Source organism: Lynx rufus, unplaced genomic scaffold, assembly GCF_022079265.1.
Source record: "Lynx rufus isolate CCGP_SWC_20201006 ecotype Redwood Valley unplaced genomic scaffold, mLynRuf1.p SCAF_1, whole genome shotgun sequence".
NCBI lineage: Eukaryota > Metazoa > Chordata > Mammalia > Carnivora > Felidae > Lynx > Lynx rufus.
Window position 1 is genome coordinate 63,139,718 of NW_025814823.1, and position 7,695 is coordinate 63,147,412.

Consider the following 7,695-nt stretch of genomic DNA (forward strand, 5'->3'; position numbering starts at 1 on the left):
GGATGATAGGCCCAAATAAAATATTTAGTCTGAAGCCTGGGTGGAAAGCTGCCTTACTGTGAGAATTTCTCTAAACATCCCGTAGGATAGCATCTCCACTCTCATTTTGTTATTTTTTTTTTTTTTTGGCTGACTTTCATTTATGGTGTTTTTTTCCCTTATCTATTTCTTTATTTTTTTTGTATTTGGAAATTTACAAGAATTCTTTGTGGCCCCAGATGAGCATAATTCCTGTAGGAAAAAAATGATATTTGCCTCTGGATATTTGAAAACATTTCCAATTGAGGATTTAATTAGAAACCAAGTAAGACTGAGGATAGAAACTCTGAAGAATGTATTTAGGCCTCAAAACATGTGTACTAAGACTTGTGATCTAAAAGTACTTAGTAAGTATATTTTCTCTTGACTAGAGCCAAATTTGTAACAAATAAGTGGGTTTTTTTCGTGTGTGTGTGCGCGCGCGCGTGCATGTGCACGTGTCTTACATCACCTTTTCATTGACGATTTAGCTCTCTGCTGGATTCCCAGTGTTATATTAGGGTCTTTAATCCAGCTCCAGGCAATTTTATGGCCTAGATTTTTTGTTCTTCCTATCTGTTTTTGGCAGTTACAAATAATGCTATTGGCAAATAAAAATAATTTTAGGCTTGGTATGCTGTTTGCTATGTGACAGAATGTCATAGAAATAATAATTCCCTTTCTGTTTTTTTTGGTTTGGCCTTCAAAAATTTCCTTCACATTCTTCAGCAATGTTTAAAAAAGTTTTTTAATGTTTAAAAAGCTAAATTTTTTAAAAATTTTGGGTGTTTTACTAAAGTCTTACAGTATAAGGAACTTTTAGTAGGAAAGATTTTAAGCCTACCATATTACCATTCTTCCTCAAACTGCCCTGATTGCTTTCACCAAGGCCTCCATATTGTTCAATCTAGTAAGTTCTGAGTTTTCCTTGAGTTATTCTGAGTTATTGGTTGCACATGCCCTCATTGATCACTCCTTCCTTCTTGATGTGCTTTCTCTACCTTCCTTCCAGAATACTCTTTATTTCTTCCTCACCATTCTTCCTCAGGTGACCCTGAGGAAGTCACCTTGAGAAGTCAATGAGACCCTCATTGTCTCAACACTAATGCATGATAAAACTCAGAGGTTCTGTACTCAGTCTTATTTTCTGTTCTCTGTTTCTCTGGGACTGATCTCCTACACTCCCAAACTCAAAAGATGAGTATCTTTAGTTCAAGGTAAAGTTAAAGTTGGGTACACACATTAGGAACCATCGGTGAGTGCACAGATGGTATATGAGCTTGACAGAGTATGAGATCAGTCCAGAGAAACGGTGAGTAAGACAGATTGAAATCTCCATGTGTATGTCTAAAGAGCCTCCAATAAAACTCCAGATTCTATTCCTCACCAGTTCCTCCTCCTGTGTTCTGACACCTTTGAGTCAAGTGTGCTTTCAGTGGACACCTTGGTTTCTTTGGATGCTCAGGCCAAAAACCCATCAGTCATCCCAGACTACTTTTCAGATCTCACATTTGATCCGTATGAAAATACTGTAGTCCATACCTTCCAAATAGCTGAAATTCAACCACTTTACTGCTGCACACTTCGTTCTCAGCTGGTTTGCACTTGCTGTCTCGTCTGCCTGGACTCTGAACACCACAAAACCACTTGGGAACCTGATCACCAATCTCTTCAGACCTATCCTAACACCTTATTTAAAATCATGGCCGCCATCATTCTACCCACCCCCCCCAATTCTGCTGTCGTTCCCTTTGTGGAATTTCTCTCCATGTTACATACTGTGTATGGGTTTATTACTTGATTTTCCTCAAAAATTTAATGTGCATACAAGTATGGAGTTTTTTTTTTTCTTTCTTTCACTGCTATATCACCAGCTCCAGAACAAAGCCTGGCATAGAGTAAATTACAAAAAAAAAACACACCACATAGTTAATAGGTATCATTTTATTGTATAGGAGATTAAGGCTAAAACAGTTTGTGTTTCCTAATGTCCTAGAGATGGTAGAATAGCTACAACTAAATCCTGATCATATTAAAAGAATAACAAAAAAAATGTTTCTTATTGTCCCTTGCTGTGGTCATAAAAATGTCTTCACATGGTATCTGTGACTTCACAGTCTGACCCCAATCTGTCCTTTGAACCTCATCTCCCATATGATTCACTTTTCTTACTGAAGACTTATGTGAACCTCAGCTCTGTTCTAGCTGCCTTTCTCCAAAGAGGTCACGCCCTGTGGACACTGCTCCACCTCCTATTTCTCCCTTAGCCTGGGGTGACCTCTTTCCCTATTTCTGGCTAATCAAATCTTCCACTGTCTTCGACTCAGGTCAAATGTCACTTACATCATTAAGTCAGATCCAGTCATCTCAGTAAAAATTAATCTTTTTTCCATTGCAGGCACTGCCAAAGCACTTAGTTTTTATAGAACTTTTGGCACATTACACTGTGCACCTTGTGTTGAATACAATCCTATGCCTGCTTTTTGTGGAACCTCAGGAGACACGAAGCTTCTTGAGGACAGTATTTTGTGTATAATCACCTTTATAATCTTCCTTTAGGTCTTAACAGTGTTGCATATACAGTCAGCACTGAGTTAAACATTGCAGAAGTGCTTTGAACTACTCCATCATATCCAGTTGTCCCTATAAGGAAAATATCCAATTCTTATTTCTTTTTAAGTCAAAGATCTTCTGTTTGTTTTTAGACAAAGGACTTATAAGAATCACAGATGAAAGATCATGCACAAACCACATTTTCCCCTCAATGACAAAAATACATGTTCAGTAATTTTTAAAACATCCATTTTTAGCGACCCAGCTAGCTGGGAAAATGTTGCTGGAATTTTTCTGGTCAGAGGGATGCTGCCTATCTTGGCTGTATTAGACCCACCACAAGAAGGAGAGCATAGTTGGACTATGCTCATTTCAGACAACTAACTAACCAGCTTTGAAGAAGACTTGGTTAAGCTGGAGATACAGTTGCAAACTTTGCTTCCTCCTTCTCCCCTGAGGAAGTGGACACAGCAGCACACATCCAGGAAGTTCTGGGTCAGTGAATTATTCGTGCTTTCACCAGTCAGACCTCATTGTGATGCCCGTATGGCTTCATGGGAGAGTCCTACCCGGTGCAAAAGTAGATGTCACTCTGGCACGTGGCTGTGCCCTCCAAGGTGGTCCGTAGCTGGGCGGCATGAGCTGTGCAGTCTGCTTGCTCAGTGTAGCGACCAAACTGCAGGGAATAGATGTGTTCCCTCTCCATCTTAATGCTTTCATCGATGCAAACTGGCAGGTGGCTCTGAAACTGGTTTGGAATCCAGAACCAGACTTCTTAAATTTCTTCTGTAGGGAACCATCCTCACTGAGAAATACAACAAAGGAGATAGGAACTGTCATCCCCACCCTGATTCCCTTGTCCTGGGGGCCTCCCACGTACTTCATGGCTTTGGGCAATGCTTCCCATAGAGCCTCATCCACAAGCTTATCTGTCAGTTCCACTGTGGCAAACCGCCTGCCTTCCCAGGTTGTATCCTCATAGGAGACTTCTTCCTTGCCAACAGTCTGAAACAGCAAGTTCTTGACCATGCTCAGCAAAATGTGGCTGTGGCACTTTTTTTCTGACTGGTTTCTAAGGTACTATAATGATGAATACTACAACCAATAGCACTTATTTACAACATGTTTTCCAGTAAAACCACATTACTTAAAAACGAGAACAGATATTAAGAGAAAATACATAGAGAAGCAAATGTGGGGTGGTCAAACATGTATCTAGGAGGGAAATTCTCCCTGAGACGTGAAGGGAAATTACGTTTGCCCAGACTGTTTAGTTCTTTAATTCTGCCCTGTATCAAGTCCAGTGGATTTTCAGCTTTTATTGTACATATGCTTTAACCCATGGGAGCTTTAAGTATATATCAGGTAAAGCAGATACGTTGATTCAGGTAATTCTGAAGGTACTTTGTTGGAGATAGTGTAAGTTGGTAAATACGGGAAAGATAGAGTTCAGACTAGCAAGAACCTTATCGTACTAAGACACTTGTATCTATTCCTTACACATATGAAGAACAAATGAAGGATTTTGAGAGGGAAGGAACTTAACCATATTTGACATTTCAGAATTTAACATCAGATTTAGCAGGAAATATAAAACTGTCTAGGGAAGAAATTTGAGTCATGAAGTTTGTTAGAGTAAAAAAAAAAATGAAAGGTTCATTCTTGGCAGATCAGCAATAGTTGGGGTGGGGGGCGACCCATAAACGATTGCAAATTTAGACCACAGACCCTACAAAAATAATTTATTAAAGTATTTACTAATTCTGGTTTCGTTAACTGTTATGGAATGCTTATGATAAATCTTGCACCTAAGAATATAGTGCTATTAAAGTGTTATATAGTGAATTATTTTACCCTGTCAAGGAGAGGAGAGTAATGGCTGCAGCTGAGAAGGAGCAGTGAGGGTTAACTGAGGTGAAGAAAGAAAAGAAGGGTATTTCAAACTGTACCAATAGCCTGCCCAACTCCAGTGGCAGGACAGGGCTTGGCAAGTATGAGAAACTGGTTTAGGTCCAGTAGTGACTTCAGAAGACAGTAAGAGGGCTCATGGTATTAGAGGAGACTGAAGAGACTGGTAAGGGCTAGACAAGGAAGAATGCTGTAGATCATGTTATGAATTTCTCTTTTTTAGGTGTTGTTATTTAAATTCTAGATAGTTAACAGTATGGTAAAAATTGGTTTCAGGTGTAGTATGGGGCTTAGAAAATATATTCATTTGCATGAGGCCACCTTAAGCACTCAGGATATCTGTTCGGGACCATATGGGGCCTTCTCACTTGTATCCAGGAGATGGGATGTGCGTAAGCATTGTTGGATGCCTTTTGTGGCCATCCTGGTGTGTATGTGCCCTCAAGATCTCTAGCATGCTTTATGGAGGAATATATATTCTCTGTACATTAGAGGGCTGGGATTGTGCTAAACCAGCTTGAGATTACTGGACTGAAGTAATTACATTCATTTTTTCTGAGGACCATGAGAAGGCAATTGATGGTCTCAATATATTTGTGTTTTAAAGAAACATTCTGGCTGCAGATTGGTGGAATAAGGGATTCTGGAGGGAATTCATGAAGCATTTGCTTTGCTGACTGTTGTAAAGGGCACATCTCCAGATCTTACACCAGTGAGGTCATGATGGAAATGGGGGGAAAAATTGGGGGGTGGTTGGACATGAAAAGATGATCATGTAACTTAAAACTAAATACAGCTGATTGACTGGATGTTGAAGATGAGAAGTGAGCAGTTGAGCCAAGGGTTCCCAAGTCATCTGAAAGAAGATGAAAACTAATCAGTGTGGTGGTAACAAGTTGAATAGAAAGTTAAAAAATCTGTTTTGGCCATCAGGAAGTTGAAAATGTAGATCTGAAAAAGTTAAAAGTTGGAGGTTAGTGATTTCCATTATTTGCAGAGGAACAATGACAAAATGTAGTAAGGGTTAGTTGCTATAATTTGCAATTTCATCTAGTATTCAAAATACCATAGGATAAATAATATCAGGATGCCAATTTACAGATGAGATAAGCAAGGCTTATAGCATGTAATTTGCATAGGATCTGATTTCAAAATTTGCCTTCTTGAATTACCATCATTTTCTGCCTCTATGAATGGATAAGGTTGCAAAACAAAGAGAAAAAGAATCTCCAGCAAGGGATAATGAAAACAGAAGACTGAGAACCATATAGAGAGAGCCAGACACTGAAGTACTATTGAAGTCCATGGTGGAGATTTCATGATTTTGAATACTGATGTTAATGAAGTGTGTTAACCTTGTAGAGTACCCGAGGAATTGAAAGCAAGTTATTTTCTTTGCCATTTAAAACATTTTGTTGAGCAAGTAATCTCTGCCAGGTACTTTTCCAGCTGCTACAAATAGAATAGTGAACAACACAGTAGAATCACCTAGTAGCAAGCAATTAAATTCTAGTAGGACATAGATAATAAGCAGGCATGCAGTTTTTAAGATGCATTAAGTGAGGAGCTCACAGGAATTACCAAAGAGAAGTAGTCTCTGGGGTGGAAGCCAGATAGCCAGGAGTTGACGAAATCAGAGGAGGTAATGCTGGAGTGGGATAAGGGGAGTGTGATTACTGATTCACATTGTGTTAAGAGAAAGAATGTAATGTACAGACTACTGATGTTGATAATGTGCAAAAACCATACAGAGATGGGACTACATGCATTTGAGTGGTCCTTGGATATGTGTGATTTCTTTTATGCAGTTTCCAACTAATAGGTAAAAAAAAAAAAAATCTTTAACCTAACATACAAAGTTAGTTGTATATAATGTATTGATTAAACAATTCTATACATTATTCAGTGTTTACCACAATGAGTATACTCACCATACAATGTTACAATATTATCACTAATTCTCCATGCTGTACCTATATCTCCATGATTTATAACTTGAAGTTTGTTGCTCTTAATCCCCTTTATTTTTTTTTAATGTTTATTTCTTTTTGAGAGAGAGAGAGAGGGAGACACAGAATCTGAAGCAGGCTCCAGGCTCTGAGCTGTCAGCACAGAGCCCGATGCGGGGCTCAAACTCAAAAACCGTGAGATCATGACCTGAGCTGAAGTCGGACGCTTACCGACTGAGCCACCCAGGATCTCCTCTTAATCCCCTTTATTTCACCCATCCCCCTACTTTATTTCCCCCCTTCTCTTTGGCAACTACCAGTTCTCTGAGTCTTTTTTTGTCCATTTTTAAGTGAAATCATGTTATTTATCTTTCCTTGACTTCACTTAGCATTCCCCTCCAGCTCATACATGTTGTTGCAAATGGCAAGATTGCATTTTTTATGGCTGAGTAATTTTCCATGGTATATATACCACCTCTTTATCCACTTACAGATGGACACTTGAGTTGCTTCCATATCTTAGCTATTGTAAATAATGCTGCAGAGAATGTAGTGGTGCGTATGTCTTTTTGAATTAGTATTCTTTTCTGTGGATGAACACCCACCAGTGGAATTACTGGATCATATGGTAATTCTATTTTTAATTTTTTTAGGAACCTCCATACTGCTTTCCACAGTGGCTTCATCAGTTTACATATATACCTGCACTTATTTCTTTCTTTGATTCCACTCATTGGGATGTGTGTAAGGTGATATCTTTATTGTAGTTTAGATTTGCATTTACCTGATGATTAGTAATAAGGTGGGAGGAAATTCTAAGTACTGGTTCTCAAAATTAAGTGTTTTTTGGAATCACGTGGAAGGGTTATAAAACACAGTGCTGGATTTACCTCAGGATTTTGATTCAGTAGATCTGAGGTGGGACCCCAGAATTTTCATTTTCATTTTTTTTTGACTTAGAAAGCAAGTGGGGGAGAGGGGCAGAGAGAAAGAGAATCTTAAGCAGCTCAGTGTGGAGCTTGATCCCATGACCTTGGGAACATGACCTGAGGTGAAATCAAGAGTCACTCAACTGACTGAGCAACCCAGGTGCCCCCTTTTTTTTATTTTTATTTTTTAAGAATTTTCATTTCTAATAGATTCCCAGGTGATATTGAGGCTGCTGGTTGGTTGATGACACTTTAAGAATAATTGCCTTAAACAATTGCCTTAAATACTTAAATTTTGTAAGTAATCAAGATAGTGCAGACTTCAATGACATTCCTTA

At 38.8% G+C, this 7,695-nt stretch overlaps 1 pseudogene; it reads right to left on the bottom strand.

The window, feature by feature from the left end:
- Nucleotides 1–3,067: 3,067 nt before the first annotated feature.
- On the bottom strand, nt 3,068–3,600 carry LOC124508678 (heme-binding protein 1-like; annotated as a pseudogene).
- Between the last annotated feature and the right edge of the window lie 4,095 nt (nt 3,601–7,695).